The following is a 25,391-nucleotide window of genomic DNA, read 5'->3' on the forward strand; positions in this document are numbered from 1 at the left end:
CAGTTTTTGTTGATTATGGACCTGCTTACTTAAAATTTTTCTTATGTCTCATGTTTTTGTTTTCTTTTTTCTCTATTCTCTGAGCTGAATTCTTCCAACTATATTTTTCAGTCCTTCAATTTTTATAAGCCATTTTCTTGGGATGCCTGAGTGGCTCAGTCCTTTAAGCATCCAACTCTTGATTGCACCTCAGGTCATGATCTCTTGGTTCATAAGATGGAGTCTAGCATCAGGCTCTGCCCCGGCACCGGGGAGCCTGATTGGGATTCTCTCTCTGCCTCTCCGCTACCCTCCCCAACCCCGCCACACACACATATGTGCTTTCTCTCTCTCTCTCAAAATAAATATAATAAACCTTAAAAAAAAGCATTTTATTGTTTGAACTTTTAAAAGATTGGTATTCTGTTTTTGTTGTATGGATTCTTTTTTTTCTTTAGCATAGTGGAGTTTCTGTTTTTAAAGCTTTCTTTACCTGTATTGACGGTTTCCTTCAAATTTCTTTTTTCTTTTGCTTCTCTTTATTACCTTATGCTTTCTTTAAATATTGCTGACCATTGACTATCTGTTCATACTTAGAGTGAGATACTATAAGGCTAAATGGTAATGGTAACTATGAGACTTTTACCCCTTAAAACTTTTTCTTTCAAGTCTTAAGGGCTACTTAGTATTTGTTTTTAAAAATCATTGACAGTGACTTAATTTGCCTTAGCCTTCCCATAGGTTTCTTTTTTAATCTTTAATTATTTATAATTGGTTTTCTGAGCTTATAATTCTCTGACTTCTCCAGGTAACTTCCTTTGCAGACTTCTAATTGTCTCAGGTGTCCATCATTGTGATTTTCTGAAATTTTAACTATATAGAAGTAGAATTTATCATTCTTTTGCTACATTTTGTTTTGAGCCTACTTACAGGATAATATTCTGTCTCTGCTGAACTTTTTTGGAGTCTGTTTTTCTTCAAGTCTTCTGTCAGTTCTTCCCAGAATTATCTTTTTTATATCCTGTATCTTAAATTGGTAGATGGCTGCTTTGTCTCTAGATTTTTATTATTTCCACTTTACCAGCCTTATGTAAAACTTAAGTCCTTGACTATCCTTTAGTTATCCCTTCAGCCATATTGCATCTTTCTGGTTAGTAGTGTCTTTGTGTTCAACACTCTTTTCACAGTTTCTGGTGTCCTGAAATCCTAGTTTTTGCAAGCCAAGTTCAATTTATTTTTTAAAGTTCCCTTCTCAAAGCCACTTGGTGTCTCAAACCTTTAGCTTCTGTTGTGCTGTCTGGTATAAACAAACATGGTATGTAGTACAGATGATTTAAATTCCATTTCCAAAGAAAAATGTTTTCTTTTTATTTTTTTATTTTACTTTTTTAATTAATTTTTAAATTTACATCCGAGTTAGTTAGTATATAGTGCAACAATGATTTCAAGAGTAGATTCCTTAGTGCCCCTTACTTTTTAACCCCCCCACCCCAATCCCTTCAGTAATCCTCTGTTCTCTGTATTTAAGAGTCTCTTATATTTTGCCCCCTCCCTGTTTTTATATTATTTTTGCTTCCCTTCCCTTATGTTCATCTGTTTTGTATCTTAAAATCTTTATATTAGTGAAGTTATCTATTTGTCTTTCTCTAATTTCCCTTAGCATAATACCCTCTAGTTCCACTCACATAGTTGCTAATGGCAAGATTTTATTCTTTTTGATTGCCGAGTGATACTCCATTGTATATACATACCACATCTTCTTTATCCATTCATCCATCGATGGACACTTGGGCTCTTTCCATACTTTGGCTATTGTTGATATTGCTGCTCTAAACATCAGGGTGTATGTGCCCCTTCAAAACAGCATACCTGTATCCCTTGGATAAATTCCTAGTAGTGCATTTGCTGGGTTGTAGGATAGTTCTATTTTTAATTTTTTGATGACTCTCCGTGCTGTTTTCCAGAGTGGTTGCACTAGTTTGCATTCCCACCAGCAGTGCAAAAGAGATCCTCTTTTTCTGCATTGTCACCAACATCTGTTGTTGCCTGAGTTGTTAATGTTAGCCATCCTGACAGGTGTGAAGTGCTTTCTCATTGTGGTTTTGATTTGTATTTCTCTGATGATGAGTGATGTTGAGCATTTTTTCATGTGTCTGTTAGCCATCTGGATGTCTTATTTAGAAAAGTACCTATTCATCTCTTTTGCCCATTTCTTCACTGAATTATTTGTTTTTTGGGTGTTGAGTTTGATAAGTTCTCTATAGATTTTTAGATACTAACCCTTCATCTGATACATAATTTGCAAATATCTTCTCCCATTCCATGGTTGCCTTTTAGTTTTGCTGATTGTTTCCTTTGCTGTGCTGAAGCTCTTTATTTTGATGAGGTCCCAATAGTTCATTTCTGCTTTTGTTTCCCTTGCCTCTGGAGAAGTTGCTGTGGCCAAAGTCAAAGAGGTTTTTGCTTGCTTTCTCCTTGAGGATTTTAATGGCTTCCTTCTTACATTTATTTTTTTATTTAGTTTTTAAAATATTTTTTATTTATTTTTTGAGAGACAGAGAGAGATAGTGCGAGCAGGGGAGGGTCAGAGAAAGAGGGAGATACAGAATCTGACGCAGGCTCCAGGCTCTGAGCTAGCCATCAGCACAGAGCCTGACGTGGGGCTGGAACCCATGAACCGTGAGATCATGACCTGAGCCGAAGCCGGACACTTAACCAGCTGAGCCACCCAGGCACCCCCTGTCTTTCATTTAGATCTTTCATCCATTTCGCGTTTATTTTTGTGTATTGTGTAAGAGAATGGTCCAGGTCCATTTTTCTGCATGTCGCTGTTCAATTTTCCCAGCACCACTTGCTGAAGAGACTGTCTTTATTCCATTGGATATTCTTTCCTGCTTTGTCAAAGATTACTTGGCCAATACATTTCGGGGTCTGTTTCTGGGTCTCTATTCTGTTCTATTTCTCTGAGTGTCTGTTTTTGTGCTGTGGTTTTTTTTCTTTAAAAGTAACAGTATATAATTTTTGTTGTTTTTAATATATAATAATACTATAATTGACTTTTCCCCCCAACTTGTAAAATTGTAAGCTACAAATACAGAACTTACCATCCTAACCATTTTTAAGTAAACACTTCAGTATTAGGCATCCATCACCACAATCAATGTCCAAAATTCTTTTTATCTTGTAAAACTAAAACACTGTATGCATTAAACGGTAACTACCCAGTTCCCCCGCCCCCCCCCAGTCCTTGGTAACTACATTTCTACTGTCTCAATGAATGTGACTATTCTAGGTACCTCATGTAAGTGGAACAATTCTTTTTTGTCTCTTTGTGACTGTTTATTTTACTTACCATTATGTGCTCAGTGTTCCTCCATGTAGCATATGTCAAAATTTCCTTCCTTTTTAAGGCTGAATTATACATTCTGTTGTATGGATATACCACAATTTGCTTATCCATTTATCTGTTGATGGATATTTGGGTTGCTTACATCTTTGAGCTATTATGAATGATGCTGCTAAAACATGAGTGTGCAATCATGTCTTCAAGACTTAAGTTTTCATTTCTTTTGGTATAACTGACTTTTACTTGATAATAAAACTGATAAATTTAATACAAGTAATAGCCTTTTTTGTCTGATATGGTGTTCTTTTTAAAATCTGAATTCAAGGCATTTGTCTTTTTATTGATTTCTTTTTTTAAGTTTGAATTTTTTTTTTGTTGTTTTGTTTTGTTTTTTTTGAGAGACAGCGTGAGCAAGGAGGGTCAGAGAGAGGAGATACAGAATCTGAAGCAGGCTCCAGGCTCTGAGCTAGCCATCAGCACAGAGCCTGAGGCGGGGCTGGAACCCATGAACCGTGAGATCATGACCTGAGCCGAATCCAGACACTCAACCGACTGAGCCACCCAGGCACGCCAAAGTTAGAACTTTTTTTAAGTTGTAAGACTGGTAGATTTACGTGAAATCATGTGACTGCTGATTTAGGACAACAGTGCCTAAGTTGAACCTATCAGATTTTGAACCTGATTTAGAAATTTTCAGCAGAAGCATGCAAGGCAGCTAGTTACTGTCTGTAAATTTTCAGCTGTTCCACCTTACCCTCTAACTCAGCAGATGTCTTTACCTCCTACTTAACAGAAAAAATAGAAACCCATCAGATGGGGAGTTCTTTATATTCCTGCTACCAAGTCTACAAATTGTACATGTGCACTCAGAGCCCTTCCTCTTAGGCTGCTCTTAAAATGGGAGACATTTCTTAAAAGGCTGATCTCCACTGATTGTTCATTTGTTTATTCAGTCATTGGCTATTAATTAAGCACCTACTCAATAGGTGTGTGTTGGGGGATAAAACTAGAAACAAAAATATAAAAATAAAAAATAAAAATAAAATATAAAGCTTTTGTCCTCTTGAAGCTTTGATTCTCTTGGGTAGAGAAAGAAACTAAAGGTCGTATGGTGATAAGTGCTGTAGAGGGAGATAAAGCAGAGAAGTGTGATTTACTTTTTAAGGAATGGATTTGTGTGTAAGAGATTACTATTTAAACCAGGACTGCCTCACTGCTGTACATTAGTTATCTTTTGTTCCTCTCTTCCTTTAGTATTGTCTACTTTTTTGTAAGGTATTTTCTGATGCACCATCTTAACTTGTTCTTTTACTGTGGCGTTTTTACTTACTTTGTTAGTGGTTATACTGAGGATTACAGTTCACATTTTATGAAGTTTGGATTAATGCTAATTTAATTTAGAATAACAGACAAAAGCTTTGCTCCTGTGAAGCTCCATTCCCTTCTTCCTCTTTCATGTTACTGTTGTCTTACAAATTACAACTTTATCCATTGCATACTATCAACACATTTCTAATTTGCTGAATGTGGTCATCTTTTAAATCAGATATGAGGAGAAAAAGAGTTACAAACAAAAATATAGGGTCTTTCATAGTTACTTGAAAAGCTACCTGTTCTAATGCTCTGTATTTTCCATATGGATTTGAGTTACCAGTTAGTGTCTTCTCATTTTAGCCTGAAGGGCTCCTTTTAGTATGTTTTTTTAGGGCAACTTTACTAACAACAAGCTTTCTCAGTTTTTTTAAAGTCAAGAATGTTATAATTTCTCCTTCAGTTTTAAAGAATAGTTTTGTTAGATGTAGAATTCTTGGCTGACACACTTTTTTTCACCACTTTGAATATTTTGTCCCACCGCCTTGATGGTTTCTCTGAGAAATCAGCTATTAATCTTGGGAGAATCCTTTGTGATGAGTTGCTTCTTCCTTGATGTTTTCAAGATAATCCCTTTCTCATTGGCTATTGACACTTTGATTATAATGTTGTGTTGGTGTGGATCCCTTTGAGTTTATGCTACTTGAAATTCATTGAGCTTCTTGGATGTGTATATTCATGGGTTTTTAAAAATCAGTTGTACAAAATTCTGCTTGTACAAAGTCTAAAGTTAAGGATCATGGTTATTTAAGTGTTCTGTTCTTTTTTCTCTCATCTCCCCATCATGCATATACTGATATGTTTAATGGCATCCCACAGGTTTCTAAGGCTCTGTTCATTTTTCTTTATTCTTTATTCTTTCTTTCCAGACTGGCTGATCTCTTAAGTTTGCTGCTTCTGGGGCACGTGGGTGGCTCAGTCGATTGAGCATCCGGCTTCGGCTCAGGTCATGATCCCACGGGTTGTGGGTTCGAGCCCGGTGTCAGGCTCTGTGCTGACAGCCAGCTCAGAGCCTGGATCCTGCTTCGGATTCTATGTCTCCCTCTCTCTCTGACCCTCCCCTGCTCACGCTGTCTTTCTCTCTCTCTCTCAAAAATAAATAAAACATTAAAAAAAAAGTTTGCTAATTCTTCGGTCTGCTTACATATTCTGTTGAGCCCTTTTATTGAATTTTTCATTTTAGTTACTGTATTTCTCAAATCTATAATTTTCATTTGTGTTTTGTTTATTTATTGATTGATTGATTTTGAGAGGAGGGGCAGAGAGAGCAAGCAGAGAGGGAATCCCAAGCAGGTTCTGCACACCCAGTGTGCAGAGCCTGATTTGGGGCTCGAACCCACAAACCGTGGGATCATGACCTGAGCCGAAATCATCTAAAAGAGTAAATAAAGTTTAGGGTCTGTGCTTCCGTATGGATAATTTATATTGACTGCTCCCTTTTCCTCCCACCCCTCTGGATAATTTACTGCTATTATTTTTGTTGAGTGACTTTGGAGCTAATACATGAAGTGTGTATTTTTTGTTGTTGTATTTGGTCTCTTATCAATAAGCTAATGGATAGGGAGAAATTTCCTTGGAATCCTGGAACATGTAAGTCTTTCAGTCTTTGCTAAGGGGCTCTGTGTGTATATTGGGACATGCCTTGGGACTCAGCCAAGCAGTTTACACCTCTGTGCTAGGTTTCTTTTTTTGCTTGAACAAAGTCTAAAGTTAAGGACAACAGTTTGACAATTGCCTCTAATTGTTTTTGACCAAAGGCACCCAGAGAAAAGGCTATTTGGACTGGGATGAGCTGAGTCTGGTCAAATAAAGACAGCTTTGCTAGAGTAGTCTTCCAGGGAACCACCAGACATGTAGGTAATGAGTTGTCTGGAAATGGGGACTTTGAAGGAGCTCCAATCCTGTTCTGGCCCTGCTAGTGGCTGCCAATTTTCATTGTCATTATAGGTTGTTGGTTTTCATGGCTGCTTGGAACTGGGATGTGATGAGAGTAAGGTTAGGCTAAGTCAAGGTTAAGGACTGAGTAGGAAAAGAAAGCACTGGAACCCTGAAAAAATGGAATGGGGGCATGGGTTGATTTAAAAACCCTCAATCCTCAGGTCCCCTTGAGCCTCCTGAACTTGGAGAGGGAACCTACACATCCTTATTAAATGCTAGTGTTAACTCTTACCTAAGCAAGAGTAGCAGAGTAAAGACCTCTGAAACTCTCTCCATAAAAGAAATGAGAACACTGGCAAAAGTTGTCAGAATCTTTTTCATAATTGTGGAAATTACAAAGGATTGCAGCAATCTGGGGAGTGTTTATTCCACAAATATGGCAGAGTTTTGGTAAGAATGGCAAGCTTTGCAGCATTGAACTCCTGAGAGTTCAACTTTTTTTTTTCTTTTTTTTTTTTTTTTTTTCCCTTTAAGAGTTCTGCCTCTTATAGTTAGGACTGTGTCCTGGCCCTTAGCCTTCTGTGCCTTTTGCTTCTAGAGATGAGTGTCTTTTTATGCTACTAAAGAACCTTCTGGCTTTCTCATTTAACTTTTAAATCCTCATTGACTCACTTTGACCTCTTATATTTTTCTAAAGGGTTAATTGCCTTTAGTAACAACATCCTGATTTCATGGTCCTTTTGATTACTGTTTTCCTTGTAGTTCTCAAATGCCTGATACATTGTACCTTCTAGTGCAGGTTTGGCAAACCATGGCTTGCCAAGTCCAGTTCTGAGTCTGCCTATTTTTGTCATATACCAGTTTTTAAAAAATTTTTTAAATGTTTTTGTTTTTGAGAGAGAGACGTGAGCAGGGGAAGGTCAGAGAGAGAGGGAAACACAGAATCTGAAGACAGGCTCCAGGCTCTGAGCTAGCTGTCAGCACAGAGCCCGACGCGGGGCTCGAACCCACTAACCGTGAGATCTGACCTGAGCCGAAGCCGGATGCTTAACCGACTGAGCCACCCAGCACCCCATACCATTTTTTAAAAGTAGTAAAACAAAAACAGTAAAGAGGAGGGGCGCCTGGGTGGCTCAGTCGGTTAAACCTCCGGCTTCGGCTCAGGTCTAATCTCACGTTCGTGGGTTCAAGCCCCGTGTCAGGCTCTGTGCTGACAGCTAGCTCAGAGCCTGGAGCCTACTTCCAGTTCTGTGTCTCCTTCTCTCTCTGCCCCACCTCCTCTCGTGATCTGTCTCTCTCTGTATTAAGAATAAATAAAACATTTAAAAAAAAAAACAACAAAGAGGAATATGAAATACTAATCTAGCCCCTTAGAAAAGGTTGGCCAACTTCTGTATTCCCTTTTACAGGAAAACTACCCAGTTTACCAACAGTGAAAGCTGTGTTACTGTTCTTTGATATTTATTTATTTTGAGAGAGAGTGAATACAGGAGCTTGGAAGGGACAGAGAGAGGGAGAGAGAATTTCTCTGCTCTGTCAGCACAGAGCCCAACATGGGGCTCAATCCCACAAACCGTGAGATTATGACCTGAGCAGAAATCAGGAGTCAGATGCTTAACCAAATGAGTCACCCAGGTGCCCCTAACAGTGAAAGTTTTAACAGTTGACTCTTACTTTTTGCAAGGTGCTCCCTGTTCTACTCACCATGAGTGATGGTTTTCTCTTGTCAGTTGAGCAGCTGGGTGATCCAACCTCACAACTTTACTATAGAGCCTGCTTTCTTGGACCATTCCCTTTACCACTGGCTGTAAGTTAGGTTCCTTGGGGAAACTGAGGTGTTGATTTGCATTCAGAAGTAGATTAGGGGTTGTTTTTAGGATCAGCTTCTGGAGAAGGAATGGAAGGGAAGCAGAAGGCATAAGTTGGGCTGTAGTATAGTATCAACAAAACCACAGTTGACCCCATGGGAACTCTGAAGCTGGGATAACCCTCAGAGTTGTCCAAAACTGTGGGAAGGTGCTGGGCTCTTAGGCCACTGTTTTGATCAGTTATGTGAGAAAACCACTTGGGAAGGCAGTTGTAAAGGTAAAGGCTGTTTTCCAGCAGCACTTCATCAGCTGTACAAGAAATTGTTCGTTTTTGAAGAGATATCTGGACAGCATGTCAGTGTCTGCTACATATACCTTCTTGAGAGATCTTTTAATTAGGGGTACCTGACTGGTTCATTTGGTAGAGCATGTGACTCTTGATCCTGGGATCGTGAATTTAAGCCCCATGTTGGACATAGAGAGTACTTAAAAAGGGCAGTCTTTCCATTATAATTTTTTTTTCTTTAGAAAAAAAATTTCAGTGTTCTGTTACATTGAATTTTGTTTGGAATTTTTGTATTTAGTTTTTACTTTTTTTTGTTTTTATGTTTATATAAGAGTTGTATGCGTAAAAAGCGTGTTTAAAAGCTTATGTTTGCATAGGTTTAAATAACGTTAGGATAAAATTTTATGTAAATATTAGAAACTACAGAAACATTTCTCCTTTTTTAGGGATCTTTATGTTATTGTAGTTTGCAATTATCTGTGACCAGAGTTCTAGGTTAAAGAGGTTCATGTTAGACCACCTAAGGGTACCCATTTAAAGTACATGAAAGTTGTAATGACTGTGCCAGTTATGTTTTACTTGTGTGTGGACAGTAAAGGAGGAAAGAGAAGATTGTTGTGCAGAAGAAAAACAATTTTTTGAAAAATAATTTATAATAATAGGAGGTTTTTTTTCTGAATAAAGTGTTTGATTCCATCAACTAACTATTGGGAGGATGTTTTGATAATTTCAGTCTTCATAGATTCATTCTACTCATGTTGAATTTTTTTAATGTGCTCTTAAAAAGATACCGTGGTGAATCTTATATTAACACTTAATTTGTTATTATTATTTATTTATTTTGAGAGGGAGAGTGCTCACACAGATTGGGGAGAGGCTGAGAGACAGAGAATCCCAAGCAGGTTCCATGCTGTCAGTACACAGCTCTATACAGGGCTCATTTCCACAAACTGTACGATCATGACCTCAGCTGAAATCAAGAGTCAGATACTTAACTGACTGACCACCCAGCTGACCCCAAACCTCATTTGTTTTTATAATTTTAATAAGAATTGTCAGTGTAATTTTCTAATTATCTTCCATCTAGGTATGTCATAAACCTTCCGCAAGTCTTGGCTTTTATTCTTTTTTTTCCCTCCTTCCTTACTCACCTGCTAGTTGCCAGACACTGTTCTAAATGCTTGGCATAGGGATGCCTGGCTGGTTCATTCAGAAGGCGTGTGACTCTGGATCTTGGCATTGTGAATTCAAGCCCCATATTGGGTATAGAGATTATTTAAAGAAAGAAAAATACTCTTTAAAAATGCTTGGGATATAATCTAGAACTAAACAAATATTCCTGCATTCATAGAACTTAGATTTGATTGAATCTGAGGGTGAGAGGAGTCAAGCAATTACATGTAACTAAGTTATTGAGAAATTATATGAATAAATATTGTTAGAAAGTGGTAAGTGTTGTAGTAAGAAGAAAAAGAGGAGAATAAAGGTTAGGAGGTATATAGGAATGTGGAACAATTTGTAGTTTTTGAAAATAGAGTTCGGATAAGTTTCATTGAGAAGATGACATTTGAGCAAAGATTTGTAAGGGAGTTAGTTATGTAGATTTGTGGTGGAAGAACTCACTGGCATTGCAAACAAGTAATACAAAGGGCCCAAGGCAAGTAGGTGCTAGATGTGCTCAGAAACTACTAGTAAGGTGACCAATGTGGTTGAAATGGAGTGAAGTGTTGGAGAGATTGGTAGGAATGGAGATCTGAAATGTAAAAAAGGATGACTGTTTAGGCTTTGTTGGCGATTGTAAACCAGGGACCAAAACCGGATTTTTTTTTTTTTAACATTTATTTATTTTTGAGAGACAGAAAGAGACAGGTCATGAGCAGGGAGAGGCAAAGAGAGAGGGACACACAGAATCGAAGCCAGGCTGCAGGCTCTGAGCTGTCAGCACAGAGCCTGATGCGGGGCTTGGACCCATGAACTGTGAGATCATGACCTGAGCCAAAGTTGGACACTCAACTGACTGAGCCACCCAGGCATCCCACCAAGCTGGATTTTAATACTCATTTGTTTTGACTAGTGACAGAGCTGTAGAGTAGGAAGACAAATTGTGTGGGAGAAAAAAATATGTATATTTTTATCAATGTGAGAAGACAGAAGATAAATGAATGCTTACAGGGAATCTTTTTAAATGTTTTAATTCATATTTATATATGAAGGATATTTTCAAAAGATGATTGATATTTTTAATATGTTTTCCCTGAACTGGAAGTATAACAACGCACTTCATAATTTTAGTACATGTTGTATTTTTTTTTTTTGCAAATTTATATATCAATGTAACAAATCAAGATAGGAGAATATTACCAGTGCCTTAGATATATCTGTTTTGTTTTTGCTTTGTCAGTACTCCCAACTGGAAGTAACTACTGTCTTTCATTTTGACAGATTACTTTTGCCTGTTTTCCTTCTTTTAAATGTTTATTTAAAAAAAAAAATTTTTTTTTATGTTTTTTATTTATTTTTTTGAGAGACAGACAGAGACAGCATGATCAGGGGAGGGTCAGAGAGAGAGGGAGAATCAGAATCGGAAGCAGGCTCCAGGCTCTGAGCAAGCTGTCAGCACAGAGCCCGACGCGGGGCTCGAACCCACAAACGTGGGATCATGACCTGAGCCGAAGCCGGACACTTAACCGACTGAGCCACCCAGGCGCCCCTAAATGTTTATTTTTGATAGAGTGCAAGTGGGGCAGGGCAGAGGGAGAAGGAGAGAGAGAGAATCCCAAGCAGGCTTCACCCTGTCAGTGCAGAGTGCAGAGTCCAGTTTAGGGCTCCAGCTTATAAACCGTGAGATCGTGACCTGAGCCAAAATTAAGAATTGAATGCTTAACCAGCTGAGCCACCCAGATACCCCATTGCCTGCTTTACATTTAACATTACAGTTTCACAGTAAGTACTCTTTGGTGTTTAGAGTTTTTTGTTTGTTTGTTTGTTTTTACTCAACATTATATTTTCTATTCCTGTGTTCCTTTTTTTACTTAAAACCTCCATGCCATTAAGATTCTTCACCCTTTTTTAAAAGTTTATTTATGTATTTATTTGGAGAGGGAGAACAAGTGTGCAAGCAGGAAAGTAGCAGAGAGAGAATCCGAAGCAGGCTCTGCATTAACAGTGCGAAGCCTAACATGGGGCTCAATCCCCCGAACTGTGAGGTCATGACTTGAGCCAAAATCAAGAGTCAGATGCTTAATCAACTGAGCCACCCAGGCACCCCTAAGATTCTTCACCCTTGAGACCTGATTTGAGTTTTTCTTTTTCTTTTTTTTTTAATGTTTTCTTATTTTTGAGAGAGAGAAACAGAGTAACAGAGTACAAGCAGGGGAGGGGCAGAGAGCCAGGGAAACAGAATCTGGAGCAGGCCTCAGGCTCTGAGCTGCCAGCACAGAGCTTGACATGGGGCTCAAACTCATAAACGGTGAGTTTATGACCTGAGCCGAAATGAAGAATTGGTTGTTTAACTATCTGAGCCATCCAGGAGTCCCTGGACTTTATTTGTTTCTTAGTATAGCTTGTCATTATTATCATTAAGTCTATAATTTGCACAGAATTCATTTCCTTTGTTAATTATTCTTACTCTTTACCATCTAGACATTTGAAAAAATTTGTACTCTACCCCAGTTTTGTGGTTTTTATCACCATTCATTTATATGCTTTAATTTTGTTGTACCATGGCTCAGCAAATTTTTACTTGTATATATTTGAGTAGTAAATTTATTTGGTAAAAGTAAGAGTAAATAACTAAAAATTTGTTGTGGTACTAGCAAAAATATGCGCAATATTAAATGTAGGAATTGGTGTCTAGAGCAGCTTTGTGGGTTTGAAAAACAATATCCAAAGTAAACTCTGTAGGGTGGATGTATGTATGTGAGAGAGAGAATGTGTGAGAACGTTAAAATTCAGCATTGTTTTTTTTCCCCCTTTGACTTGAGAATTTGTATTAACTTCACTACTATAACAATCATTGATACCATTGATTTAGTACTGGGGCTGTATATCTCAGTTAAAGGACATGTGAACCAGGGGGAATGGTACTTTTTTCTGTTTATTTCCTAGACTCAGGGAAACATTAATTTATTCAACACATATTTAGCTGGCACCACGCCTTATATAGAATGGAAAATGTAATTTGCAAGATAGTAAGTTGGTATTGGAGGGATGTAACAATGTGGCCTATGTTTTCAAAGAATTTACTTTCTGCATAGTATGGAAAGTAAAAGAAATATAGGAATAATGATACTAGGTAAAAGGTTTATTACTTTTTAATTAGTTATTTCTCTCATTTGCAAATAGATCTTGTATAGCTACTACTACAATACTTGGAATCCTGATAAATGCTTGGGTTCTTGAAGGTGTTTGGGCAAATGCGTATCATTTCTGAGCAAAACTTGAGGCTGTCCCTATAAGGACAAACTCATCTCTTTGTGTCTTCTCTATTATCAGTAATTTATTAGTACATTTGCCCCTTGCTATGCAGTTAGGGGCACTGAACCCCTCCCCACAGAGTTGAAAATCCTCATTTAAGTTTTGACTCCCCCAAAACTTAACACTAATAACTACTGTTGAAAGGAAGCCTTATGGATAACATAAACAGTTAATACATATTTTGTATGTTGTATGTATTCTGTATGTACTGTATTTTTACAATAAAGAGAAAAAATGGTATGAAAATCAGAAGGAAAATAAAATTACTTTCAGTATATTCCATTTATCAAAAAATATCTGTGTATAAGTGGACCCATGCTTCTCAAACCATTGTTGTTTGTGGGTTAACTGTTCTTCACTTTAGATATCAAATGTGTGCGTTTTCTAAACACTGAGCAATTCTGTGATGCCAGCTCAGTGTCTTGCAATTTAACTCAATTCTGACAGTATCTACCTGGAGATAGCATCACATCCCACAGGTTTAATGGCTTAGTCCCGTAGGACACATTCCCCTCCCCTGCCCCTTCACGTGCTGATTGCAAATGCAGTTTGTCATATGTGCTTTTGATCCATCATATATAAATAATCAGAGGTTCTGATTGTCTTGCCCTATACAAAAGACTGTGGTCACAAGTGGGCCAAATTGGAGACCTCCTGTTTTGGGGAAATTTTAATTAAGTAATGTGTCTACATGAGCTGTTAATAAAGAGAATTTCCAAAAAGCATTATTCTTCTTTTTGTTGATTTTCTTAAGATTAAATATATATCAGGGATTGTGTTCAGGTTGTTTTCTCCTTGGAAATTTAAAAATTGAAGTTAAAGGGTGCCTGGGTGGCTCAGTCAGTTGAGCATCTGGCTTCAGCTCAGGTTATGATCTCACAGTTTGTGGGTTCAAGCCCCACATCAGGCTCTGTGGTGGCAGCTCAGAGCCTGGAGCCTGCTTCTGATTCTGCGTGTCTCGCTCTCATTCTGCCCCTCCCCTGCTCATGATCTTTCTCTCTCTGTCTCTCAAAAAAAAAAAGTTACAAAAAAATTGAAGTTAAATAACTTTATTAACGGTTGGATTGTTAGCCCTATGGCAATAGATGTGGCTGTAGATACATAGGACTCCTAAATTCAGAATTCTTTCAGCTTATTCATGCTCAATTTAAATGTCTTATGTTTTCTTAATTTTGATCATTAATGTTCTGAATTAACATAGAGTAGATAAACAAAGTTTTTGGAATCACAAACACACTTACTTAACCAAAGTGAATTCTTCTTTTAAGCATGTGAAAAACCTCTGAGCATTTTTTAGAAGTATCATCAATATCATAGATGAATTAATCACTTCCAGGTTTGAGATTCAGCTAGAAGATGTATATATATGGTCATTCCCATATTTTACAATTGAGAAAAGTGAGAAACTATGTGATTATGACTTCATTTATTCAACAACAAATATTTATTGAGTTTTTACTTATGTACTGTCCTGGGTAGAAGGAATACATCAGTGAACAAGACAAATATTCATAATTTTCTGGAGCTTATATTTTAGTAGCATTTGTCTAATTAGTCTCAGAACAAGGACACTTGATTTTGTTTAGAATTTTGATTTTCTTAGTATGAAATTGAACTGTCAAGTATTTTGCATCCTGTTTGCAGATTCATATAGTTTTGTCATGGCTGCCTGGAGCGTAAGTTATGTAAAGAATTCTTCTCTAACACCAAGACAAAGTTATTGATATCTACTTTGGGTTTGGGAGGAAAACTGGTAGCATCATCAGATTGTCAACCGTGCCCTTGTGTCTGGCTGTAGCTGATTTTCTCTCCGCAAATCTGTTGAGCAGCATTTGGTGATCAGGAGAAGCTGCTCTGGAGTGAGACTGCTTGGATTCAAGTCTTACAGGTCTCTACTGCTATTATTAGCATGATGACCGAGTTTCTTACCCTTTATACCTCATGAAGTTCAGTAAAGTGGGGAAAATAATACCAACTCAGAATCATTGAGGAGTAAATGAGTTTATATATTTAAGTACTTAAAACTGTGTTTGGCACATAGCATTGTGGTTATTATTCCTCATTTCCATTTACAATTCTCAGAGTCCCAAAGTTCTGGTAATCAAAAGGTTTTTTGTCAACGAATTGATGGCAGAAACTTTATTTGGAGTGATACAGAATTTCTTAGTCTTTTTCCTACTTACTGAAAAGTCATATACAAGTTCTTTGGTGTATTTGTTTGATTTTGTTAAAATTTTCATTGGATGAGGTGTTACCTAATGCGTGGTATATACACTTCAGTAGTAAATTCCAGAACATCTGGCTTGAAGGTTTTGATAAAGGAATGCAGACCTGTACTAGTAAAAAAAACTCCTACTGCGTAACTAAATGTGTCTTTCTTGCACATTAATATCTCAAAATTTATAAAGAGAACACAAGCAGGAGAGGGGGCCAGAGGGAGAGAGACAGAATCCCAAACAGGCTTCACACACAGCATGGAGCCCGATATGGGGCTCCATTCCATGGCTCTGGGATCATGACCTGAGCTGAAATCAGGAGTCCCACTCATAAGCCACCTAGGTGCCCCATAATGATTTTAAATAACTTATTTGATAAGTAATTGCCTCATTTGATGACTAAAAAACTGCTTTGACTTTTAAGAGAAAGAATAATCAATTCCCTTTAGCTATTGTTCTTAAAAACTTGCTTGTAAGATTTTGTTTTTTGTAAACTTTTTATTTTTACTATAAAATTTGAAATAGCTCTTGAGAGTTAAAAAAAAGGGTCAAGAAATATGCCAGTCTTGAGAACATAAATTTGCCCTCCAATAACAAGAATCATGTTTTTCCCCCTCTAATTTTAAAGTGCTGTCGGGGCTCCTGGGTGGCTCAGTCAGTTAAGCCTCCAACTTCGGCTCAGGTCCGATCTCACGTTCATGGATTCGAGCCCCGCATCGGGCTCTGTGCTGACAGCTAGCTCAGAGCCTGGAGCCTGCTTCCGGTTCTGTATCTCCTTCTCTCTCTCTCTCTCTGCCCCTCCCCCTCTCATGCTCTATCTGTCTCTGTATCCAAAAAAATAAATAAATAAAACATTAAAAAAATTAAAGAATTAAGATAATTTATAAAGAAAAACAATAAAGTGCTGTCAAAGCCGTTTTGTGATTTTTATCACAGTGCAGTAATCTTTCATTTAGTCAACATTCTTGTTATTATTGACTCTTCCTAAAGAGTCAATCCTGTCAGCAGAAAAAAAACAAAAGCTGAAAGTCACAAATATTTTTTTGAGATATGGCCAGGTAATTTACACCTTAATGTAATGAAATATATTTCTTTCTCTTTTCAGAGGTACATAAATAATTTTAAGAATGTTAGAAGTGAAGTTTATTTATTTTTAGCCTAAATATAATTTGTATTTCTAACTTAGCACAAAATAGAATGGTTGAGGGAAGTGGGAGGCTTGTTGCCAGTACTTTATTTAGTTGTATAGATAACAGACTTGACCAAGAGTTGAAAAACTCTTTCAAGAAATTGGTAGAACGTGGGGCCCCTGGGTGGCTCAGCATGTAAACTTCCGACCAGCGTAGGTCATGATCTCACATCTCTTGAGTTCAGCCCTGTATCCGGCTCTGTGCTGACAGCTCAGAGCCTGGAGCCTGCTTTTGATTGTCTCCCTTCTCTCTGCTTCTCCCCCGCTTGCATTCTGTCTCTCTCAAAAATCAATAAACATAAAAAAAATTTTTTTTTAAGTTGGTAGAATGTTTTAAGTGTAGTGTTTTGATAGGAGACATGGCTCTGTGCAGCTCAGGGGATGTGTCACTTTTATTCTGCTGATTCTGAGTAAGTGCTATAAAATACCATGTTACTCTTTCCCAATATTTTAGAGCTTTTCTGTACTTGTATATGCTGTATTTAGAACAGATTTAGAAAATAGTTAAAATATCAGTAAACATGTTTTTAGAGAGCCCATTAAAATGGCTTACCGTATTATACTTAAAAGGGGGTATAATTCCTCTTTGGAGAATGGGCTTGCCTAGAGCGAATGCTTTCAATTACCCAATAAATGAGAACTTACTAGAATGCAGGGTTAATAGTTGAAAATCTATGCTTTAAAAAACAACTATTGCCATGAAAAATGATACTGGGATTTTAGAGGATGGAGTGGTATTTTTATTAAATTTTGTTCTAGGCTCTGCTACAAGAGATCAAAACAAAACAGATTTTATTTGCCTCTGGAAATTTTAGTATTTTATTGCTCCTCTTTTCTCTGGAACTCTTACCTATCTATAATGTTGGAAAGTTATTACTAGCAGGCTTCTTGTTCATTCTTAAAAGCACAGTATGCCGTTTGAGTGTACCTTGTTAAATGGGGAACTGCTTTTGTATCACTAGATGATTATACGAAGATTTCTGAGCAGTACCTTGGCACACTGAATTATGAGGCTAAGTCTGTCTGTCTTATATCTAAGCTCCTTGGTCATTCTGATACTTAGCTATGTTTTGAAACCTCTGTATTAAATATGAATTATCTTGTATTTTGTTTTATATAAAATATCAGTGGATCAGCTGAGTCTTTTTACTTTTATCTTAAATTACTTATAACTGGTTGAACCTTGCTTAACCCCAGAATAGAATCACTTGTATAGTTTTAGTTGATCGTTAGGGAGAAGGTACTAACACTTGAGAGTCTACTATTTAGAATAGTGGTGTTTTGAATTTATTAATAGTTGCTATAATATGATTTTGTCTTTAATTTGCTTCTATATCTAAAGTATTTAAAACTTGCTTTGTTAATTCCTTGGGATATTAAGTTTGCTTGTTAATCTTATAGTTTCTATGTAAATACCAGTTTTTCCAAAAAGTTCTAAAGAATGTTTTTAAATGATTAAATTAAAACTTGCTTGTCTCAAAAAAAAACTTGCTTGTCTCTAATGTTTGCATTTAGTTTAAATTTTTAGAGAAAACTCTAACACTAAAACATATTTTTTTTGAGTAATTTATTTCTTTGTAAAGCAAGATACTCTTGGAAACCCTGGAAACTATAGTAATCGTGAAACAACTTGAGGCTTGTATTAGCGGACTGTTGAATGTTTTGCACTGGTGACCTCTAGTGGTCTTGCAGTTTAAACTTGATCTGTCAGTATCAAGTAATTTTCTTAGGTCTCCTGTGATAATCACATGCTGATTGTTGAACCTGTTGAACTCAGGTGATGAACAAAATATGGTCCCAGTAAGTACCTTTACTCATGTTTAGAGGAATAAAAATTGTCTTAAAAGAATAATAGAATTTCTTACTCTAGGCACCTGGTTGGCTCAGTCAGTTAAGTGTCCCAATTTTGGCTCAGGTCATGATCTCACAGTACATGATTTCGCAGTTCATGGGTTTGAGTACAACATCGGGCTCTGTATTGACAGTTTAGAGCCTGGATCCTGCATCAGAATCCAGTCTCCTTCACTTTCTCATTCTCTGCCCCTCTCCCACGCACACATTCTCTCTCTCTCTCTCTCTCTCTCAAAAATAAACATAAAGGGGCGCCTGGGTGGTTCAGTCGGTTAAGCGTCCAGCTTCGGCTCAGGTCATGATCTCACGGTTCATGGGTTCAAGCCCCACATCAGGCTCTGTGCTGACAGCTAGCTCAGAGCCTGGAGCCTGTTTCAGATTCTGTGTCTCCCTCTCTCTCTGACCCTCCCCTGCTTGTGCTGTCTCTCTTGGTCTCTCAAAAATAAATTAAAAAATTAAAAATAATAATAAACATAAAAAATTTTTGTTACTCTGAATTAACTGATATTAGATACAGAAGCAAATTTATAAGGTTCTTTACTGCTTATACAGTATGTTTGTAGAAATGAATTTCAAGTTAATCATCACCTTTAGAATCTTAATGTCAAATAATTAAAAACTTTAAAATTAGTTGACTTAGGCAAATAAAAAAATTAAAATTTGTGGTTTTTAAAAGCCCTTCCTCTATTGACAATACTATATACTTCATGGTGGAACTTTTTTCTGTTATCTAAAGGGCCTAGGTCATTGGTCACATCTTCACAGTACCAACATAATTCTTAAATTTTTAAAACATTAAAAATTTATGAAAATTATTTGTAGAAAAGTATGTAAAACATAATTGTACAGTTTAGCCAGTTACTATAAAGAGAACAACCATGAGATCACTCTTGGAGAGGTTAAGAAATCAATACAGCTGCTATTACCCCAGGAGCCATAATCACTTGGTCCTTTCAAATTATTGCTGCCTCTTTCCTTCACAGGGATAACCACTATTGGTTTTGTATAATCATTTTATTGCTTTTCCATATATGTTTCTAAGTGTGCATTGCTCAGATGTATTAGTTTAGTTATGTCTGATAGTGAACTTTATATAAATGGAATCATATAGGATGTTCTCTTTTGTGTCTTGCTTTTTCCCTTCAACATTGTCTTGGTTCATAAATTATGTGTGGCTATAGGTTTGTTCATTTCCTTTGCTCTGTAGTATTTCATTGTACTAATATGCCACAATTTATTTCTGTTCTAATTGATGAATACTTAGATTGTTTGCAACCTTTGGCTGTTACAAAAATGGTTGGGGGAATATTGATTTATATGTCTCCTTGTATGTACATATGTACATGTATGTCTTTTGGGTATCTAGGAATTTTGGGTTTAATGTATCAATATCTTCAGTATAATAAAAAAACCTTTTACAAAGAGGCTATACCAGTTTATGATCCCATAAGTTATTCACAGGAATTTCTGTTGGTTCACACCTCCTGAAAAATTGTGTTGTCAGATTTCAAAATGTTGAACCACTTGGGTATCGTGTTACTTTATTGGTATTTTTAATTTGTATTCCTTTGAATACAGATGAGGTTGAAAACTCACTCTTTCATTTCTTGATTGGCCTTTTTGATATCTTGTGACCTGGTATAGTGTAAGTCTTTTTACAATATTTCCATCAGGCTCTTTTTTAATTACCTGGCATGTCTCTTTGGGGAGTGGATATGAGTTCTGTGTTATGTATATGATCCTATTCTCAGCTATATGTTTAGCAAATACCTTCTTCCATCTAGTTTGTCTCCCCCTTCTCCTCCTTCATAGCCCACACCCATCACGGAGCTGCAGCCTCCTCCTCCTCCTTGTTTTTCTTTTTTAATACTTAAAAATGGTTAAGATGGTAAATACTGTGTTAAAAGCACATTTTTAAAAAGTGTATAAGTAAGTTGTGTTATGTATATTCACATTGTTGTGAAACATACCTTAAGAACTTTTTCATCTTGCAAATCTGTAACTTTAAACCCATTAAACAACATCATTTCCCTCTCCTCTCCTGTTTAACTACCATTCTACTTTCAGTTACTATCTATTTCACTACTTCCACATACCTCATAAATGTGAAATCATACATATTTGTCTTAATGTGACTGCCTCATTTTACACAGTGTCCTGACAGTTTATTCATGTAGCATGAGGCAGAATTTCCATTTTAAAGACAAATAATACTCCTTCGTATGTATAGGTATTTTGTTTATTCATCAGGTGATGGACAGTTGTGTTTCTTCCACCAGTTGTTTCATATAGGGTTGCTCTGGTATGTCTTTTTGTTCTCTTAATGTCTTTTGCAGAGCAGACGTATTTCCAATTTTAATAAAGTCTTTTTTTTTCATGGATCATGCTTTTGATTTTTGTATTTGAAAGCTCACAATCAAACACAGAGTGACCTAGGTTTTCTTTTATTTTTAAAAAGTTTTATAGTTTTGTAGTACATGTTTAGCATATACTAAATATATAAATACTATGTATGTGTATATGTAAAAATATACACATAATAAATATATATATGTATATCTGTGTATATGAACAGAGTAAGTCTTGAAGTCTGGCATTGTCAGTCTTCCAGCTTGTACTTCTGAATTGTGTTTGTTATTCTTGATCTTTTACCTTTTGATATAGTTTATTTTTATTTTATTTTTTAATGTGTGTGTATTTTCTGCTCTGACAGCAGTCTAATATGGGGCTCTAACTCACAAACCATGAGATCATGACCTGAGCTGAAGTCAGAAACTTAACCGACTGAGCTACCCAGACAGCCCTCCATATAAAGTTTAGAATCATTTTGCCTATATCCACAAAATAACTTGCTGGGACTTTTGTAGGATTCATTGAATCTACAGATGGAATTGGGAAGATTTGACACAAAGTTTTAAGTCTTACTGTTCATGTACATGGAATAGATCTTCATTTATTCAGATTTTTTATTTCTTTCATCAGAATTTTTTGTAGTTTTCCTCATGTAGATTCCTGTGCGTGTTTTTCTGGATTTATAGCCACTATTTATATTCCTTTTTTGGTGCTAATATAAATAGTATTTATTGTTTTCAGTTTGAAATTTGTATTGTTCATTGCTGGTATATGAGAAAGCAGTTAACTTTTATATATTTACCTTGTATCCTGCAGCCTTGCTATAATTGCTCATTAAATCTAGAAGGGTTTATTGTGGTGGCGATGGTGGTGGTGAATTCTTTAGAATTTTCTACACAGACAACGTCACCTGCAGATAGAGTCACCTGCAGATAGAGTCATCTTCCTTCTTGATCTGTATACTTAAAATTTTTTCTTTTCTTTTTTATGGAATGCTTTGTGAATTTGAGTGTTATCCTTGCACAAAGGCAGTGCTAATCTTCTCTGTATTGTTTTTATTAAAGTGTTCTATTTTTGCCTGTTGAAATGATTAGGACTTTGAGTACAGTGTTGAGTAGGAGTGGTGAAAGGGGACATCCTTTCATTGTTTCTGATGTTAGGAAGGAAAGCATCTAGTTTCTTACTATTAAATAGGATATTTAGCTGCTGTAGGTTCTGGTAGATTATTGTTATTAGAGTTCCCCTCTATCCCTAGTTTCCTGAGAGTTTTTTTTTATCTTGAATGGGTAATTGATTTTGTCAAATGCTGTTTGTACATATATTAATATGGTCATACAGTTTTTCTTCTTGGGCCTATTTGGTCATTTAATAATAGCATACAATAATAGGTGTTCAAATGTTGAACCAGGCTTGCATACCTGAGATAAATTTCATTTGTTATATGGTTCCTTGTGGATTCAATTTGCTAATATATTGTTGAGAGATTTTAAACATAGGTTCATGAAAGAGATATTAGTAGTTTTCCTTTCTTGTGATGTCTGTCTGGTTTTGGTATTAAGAGTAATGCTGGCTTCATCCAGTGAGTTAGCAGGTGTACCTTCTGATTCTGTATCCTGGTTGCAGTTATAGAGAACTGGAATCAAATTCATTAGTGAATTCATCTGGGCCTGATGCCTTCTGATTTGGAATATAATTAATTATTGATTGAATTTCTTTAATAGGTACAGCCCTATTCAGATGATACGTTTCTCCTGTGTGAATTTTGGTAGATTGTGTTTCAAGGATTGGTCCATTTAATCTGAGTTATCAACTTTGTGAGCACAGAGTTCATAATATTCCTTTATTTTTCACTCACTGTCCCTGGGATTAATAATGATGATACCTCCTTCATTGCTTAAAAAAATTTTTTTAATGTTTATTTTTGAGAGAGAGAGTGAGAGAGATTGGAGAAGGAGCAGAGAGAGGGGGAGACACAGAATCAAGCAGGGTCCAGGCTCTGAGCTGTCAGCATAGAGCCTAACACGGGGCTTGAACTCACAACTATGAGATCATGGCCTGAGCCAAAGTCAGATGCTCAACTGACTGAGCCATCCAGGCGCCTCAATTCTTCGTTCATTTCTGATCCTATATAATGATACCATATTCTGATTCAAGAATTCTATACATTACTCAGTGCTCATCATGACAAGTGTACTCTTAAAATCACTTAAATGTGAATTTAAAGCCAATTAAAGGGTACACTCTTGGAGTGGAGAGTACATTTGTATGATTTTTTATCTTTTAAGGTTGTTAAAGTGTGTTTTATGGTTTAGAATGTAGTCTTTTTTGGTTGAATGGTCTATGTAAGCTTGAGTAGAATGTGAATAGCCTTGTTGGTTAAAATATTCTATAGATATTTTCTAATTTTCAGTATGTTAGATCTGTTAGTTGCAAATACAAACAAGAGTGTAGAAGTCCCCAGTTATATTGGTGATTTAGTCTGTTTCTCTTTGCAGTTTTATCAGTTTTTGCTCACAGATTTTCTTTTTAATGTTTTATTTATTTTTGATACAGAGAGTCAGAGCGTGAGAGGGGGAGGGGCAGAGAGAGAAGGAGACACAGAACGGGAAGCAGGCTCCAGGCTCTGAGCTAGCTGTCAGCACAGAGCCCGATGCGGGGCTCGAACCCAGGAACGTGAGATCTGACCTGAGCCGAAGTCAGAGGCTTAACCAAGACTGAGCCACCCAGGTGCCCCTGCTCACAGATTTTGACACACTTTTTTGTTAGTGCATATATATTAAGGATTATTATGTCTTTTTGGAGAATTGACCCCTTTATCATTATGCAATGTGTCTTTTTTATCCCTATTTAGCTTGATCTAAAGTCTGCTTGATTTGAAATTATGTAGCTGCTTCAGCTTTTCTTCTTTCTTTTTTTTTAAAGTTTATTTATTTTGAGAGAGAGAGAGCAATAGAGCATAGGGGAGAGACAGAGAGGGGGGCTTAGCATGTTGCCTGATATAGGGCTCTATCCCAGTAATCATGAGATCATGACCTAAGCCGAAATCAAGAGTCGGATGCATAACTGATGGAGCCACCCAAGTGCCCATCTTTCTTCTTTTTTAATATAAGTATTTATATCTCTAAGTTTTCCCCTCAACACTGCTTTTGCTGCATCCCATAGGTTTTGATATGTTGTTTTTTTCATTTTTATTCCTGTTTTCTAATTTTCCTTGTGATTTAAGAGTATGTTGTTCAATTTCCAATAATTTGTGAATTTTCCAGTTTTCTTTGTCACTGATTTCTTTATTATGGATTTTTTTAATGTTTTAAATCTGTTGAGACTTAATGTGCATGAACATATGGCCCATCCTGGAGAGTATCCCATGTATGCTGAGAAGAATGTGTATTCTTTTGTTGGGTGGAATGTTCTGTATAATACATCTGTTAGATCTAGTTGGTTTATTGTGTTGAAGATCTATTTCCTTATCTTCTTTTTGAATCTTTGATCTTTTATTGAAAGTGGAATATTGAAGTGTTCAGCTATTACAGTGAAATTATTTCTCCCTTCAATTTTGCTTCATATATTTGATCATCTTATTAAGTACATAAATATTTAAAATTGTTTTATCTTCTTGCTGTACTGAACTTTTTGATAATCTATAATGCCTTTTGTCTCTTGTCTGTTTTGACTTAAAATCTTTTTTGTCTGTGGTGCCTGGGTGGCTCAGTCAGTTGAGTGTCCAATGAGTTTGAGCCCCGCATCAGGCTCAGTGTTGTCAGTGCAGAGTCTGCTTTGGATCCTCTGTCCCCCACCTCTCTCTGCCCTTCCCCCACTTAGGCTCGCTCTCTCACTCTCTCAAAAATAAGTATTAAAAAATAAATTCACACAAAAAAATAAAACCATTTTTTGTCTGATAATAGTGTAAGAGGTTTACAGACTTTAACAGTAAATGTATTAGGCTTGATGAGCCATATTTTGGGTCTGTGTTATATATTCTCTCATTTATTGTTTTTTTAAGCCATTTTTCACTCAGGACCTGTTCAAAAATAAGCCTGAGGTAGGTTACTAATCCCTGCTGTATCTTGAACAGAACTTTTAAAATGGTAATAAATTTATTCATCCTTTTCTTTATGGTTAGTCCTTTTTTCTAGCTCAAGAATTCTTTCCTTAGTCTGAGATTTTGAAGATATATAATAAACCCTAAAGGCATTGTTCTGCCTTCACATGTAGGTCTGTAATCTTGCAACTGATGTGTCAGGTAGAAATTTTATTTTATCTCTATTCCCCCATGTGTTTACCATGTATATTAAGCCTAAGGGGGGGAGGGGAGAGTGCTCATGAGCTAGAGAGCATGAGAATCTGAAGCAGGCTCCATCCAGGCTCTGAGTTGTGAGCACAGTGCCTGACATGGGGCTCGAAGCCATGAACTATGAGATCGTGACTTGAGCCAAAGTCAGACACTCATCTGACTGAGCCACCCAGGTGCCCCTCTAAGCATAATTTTTGATGTTGCTATTCTTTCCTTGGTGTAAACTTCTGCTTTCATAAATTATGTGACTTCATGTATATTAATTTGTTTCTGGGATTTCTCTTCTTAATTTCTGGTAGTGCAAGTTCCACCACTTCTTCCTTGGAGATTGTCTTGCCTGTTCTTGGT

The 25,391-nt window shown here is 36.6% G+C and overlaps 1 protein-coding gene and 1 non-coding gene across 3 annotated transcripts in view; one reads left to right on the forward strand and one right to left on the reverse strand.

The window, feature by feature from the left end:
• STRN3 (striatin 3) overlaps window positions 1-25,391 on the forward strand; it is a 99,857-nt gene that overhangs the window by 16,707 nt on the left and 57,759 nt on the right. The gene's annotated exons all lie outside the window — the stretch shown is intronic.
• LOC115303136 lies at window positions 21,734-21,841 on the reverse strand. Its single transcript, XR_003913847.1, has one exon. It is a non-coding gene; the product is annotated as a U6 spliceosomal RNA (small nuclear RNA).

Source organism: Suricata suricatta, chromosome 9, assembly GCF_006229205.1.
Source record: "Suricata suricatta isolate VVHF042 chromosome 9, meerkat_22Aug2017_6uvM2_HiC, whole genome shotgun sequence".
Lineage (NCBI taxonomy): Eukaryota > Metazoa > Chordata > Mammalia > Carnivora > Herpestidae > Suricata > Suricata suricatta.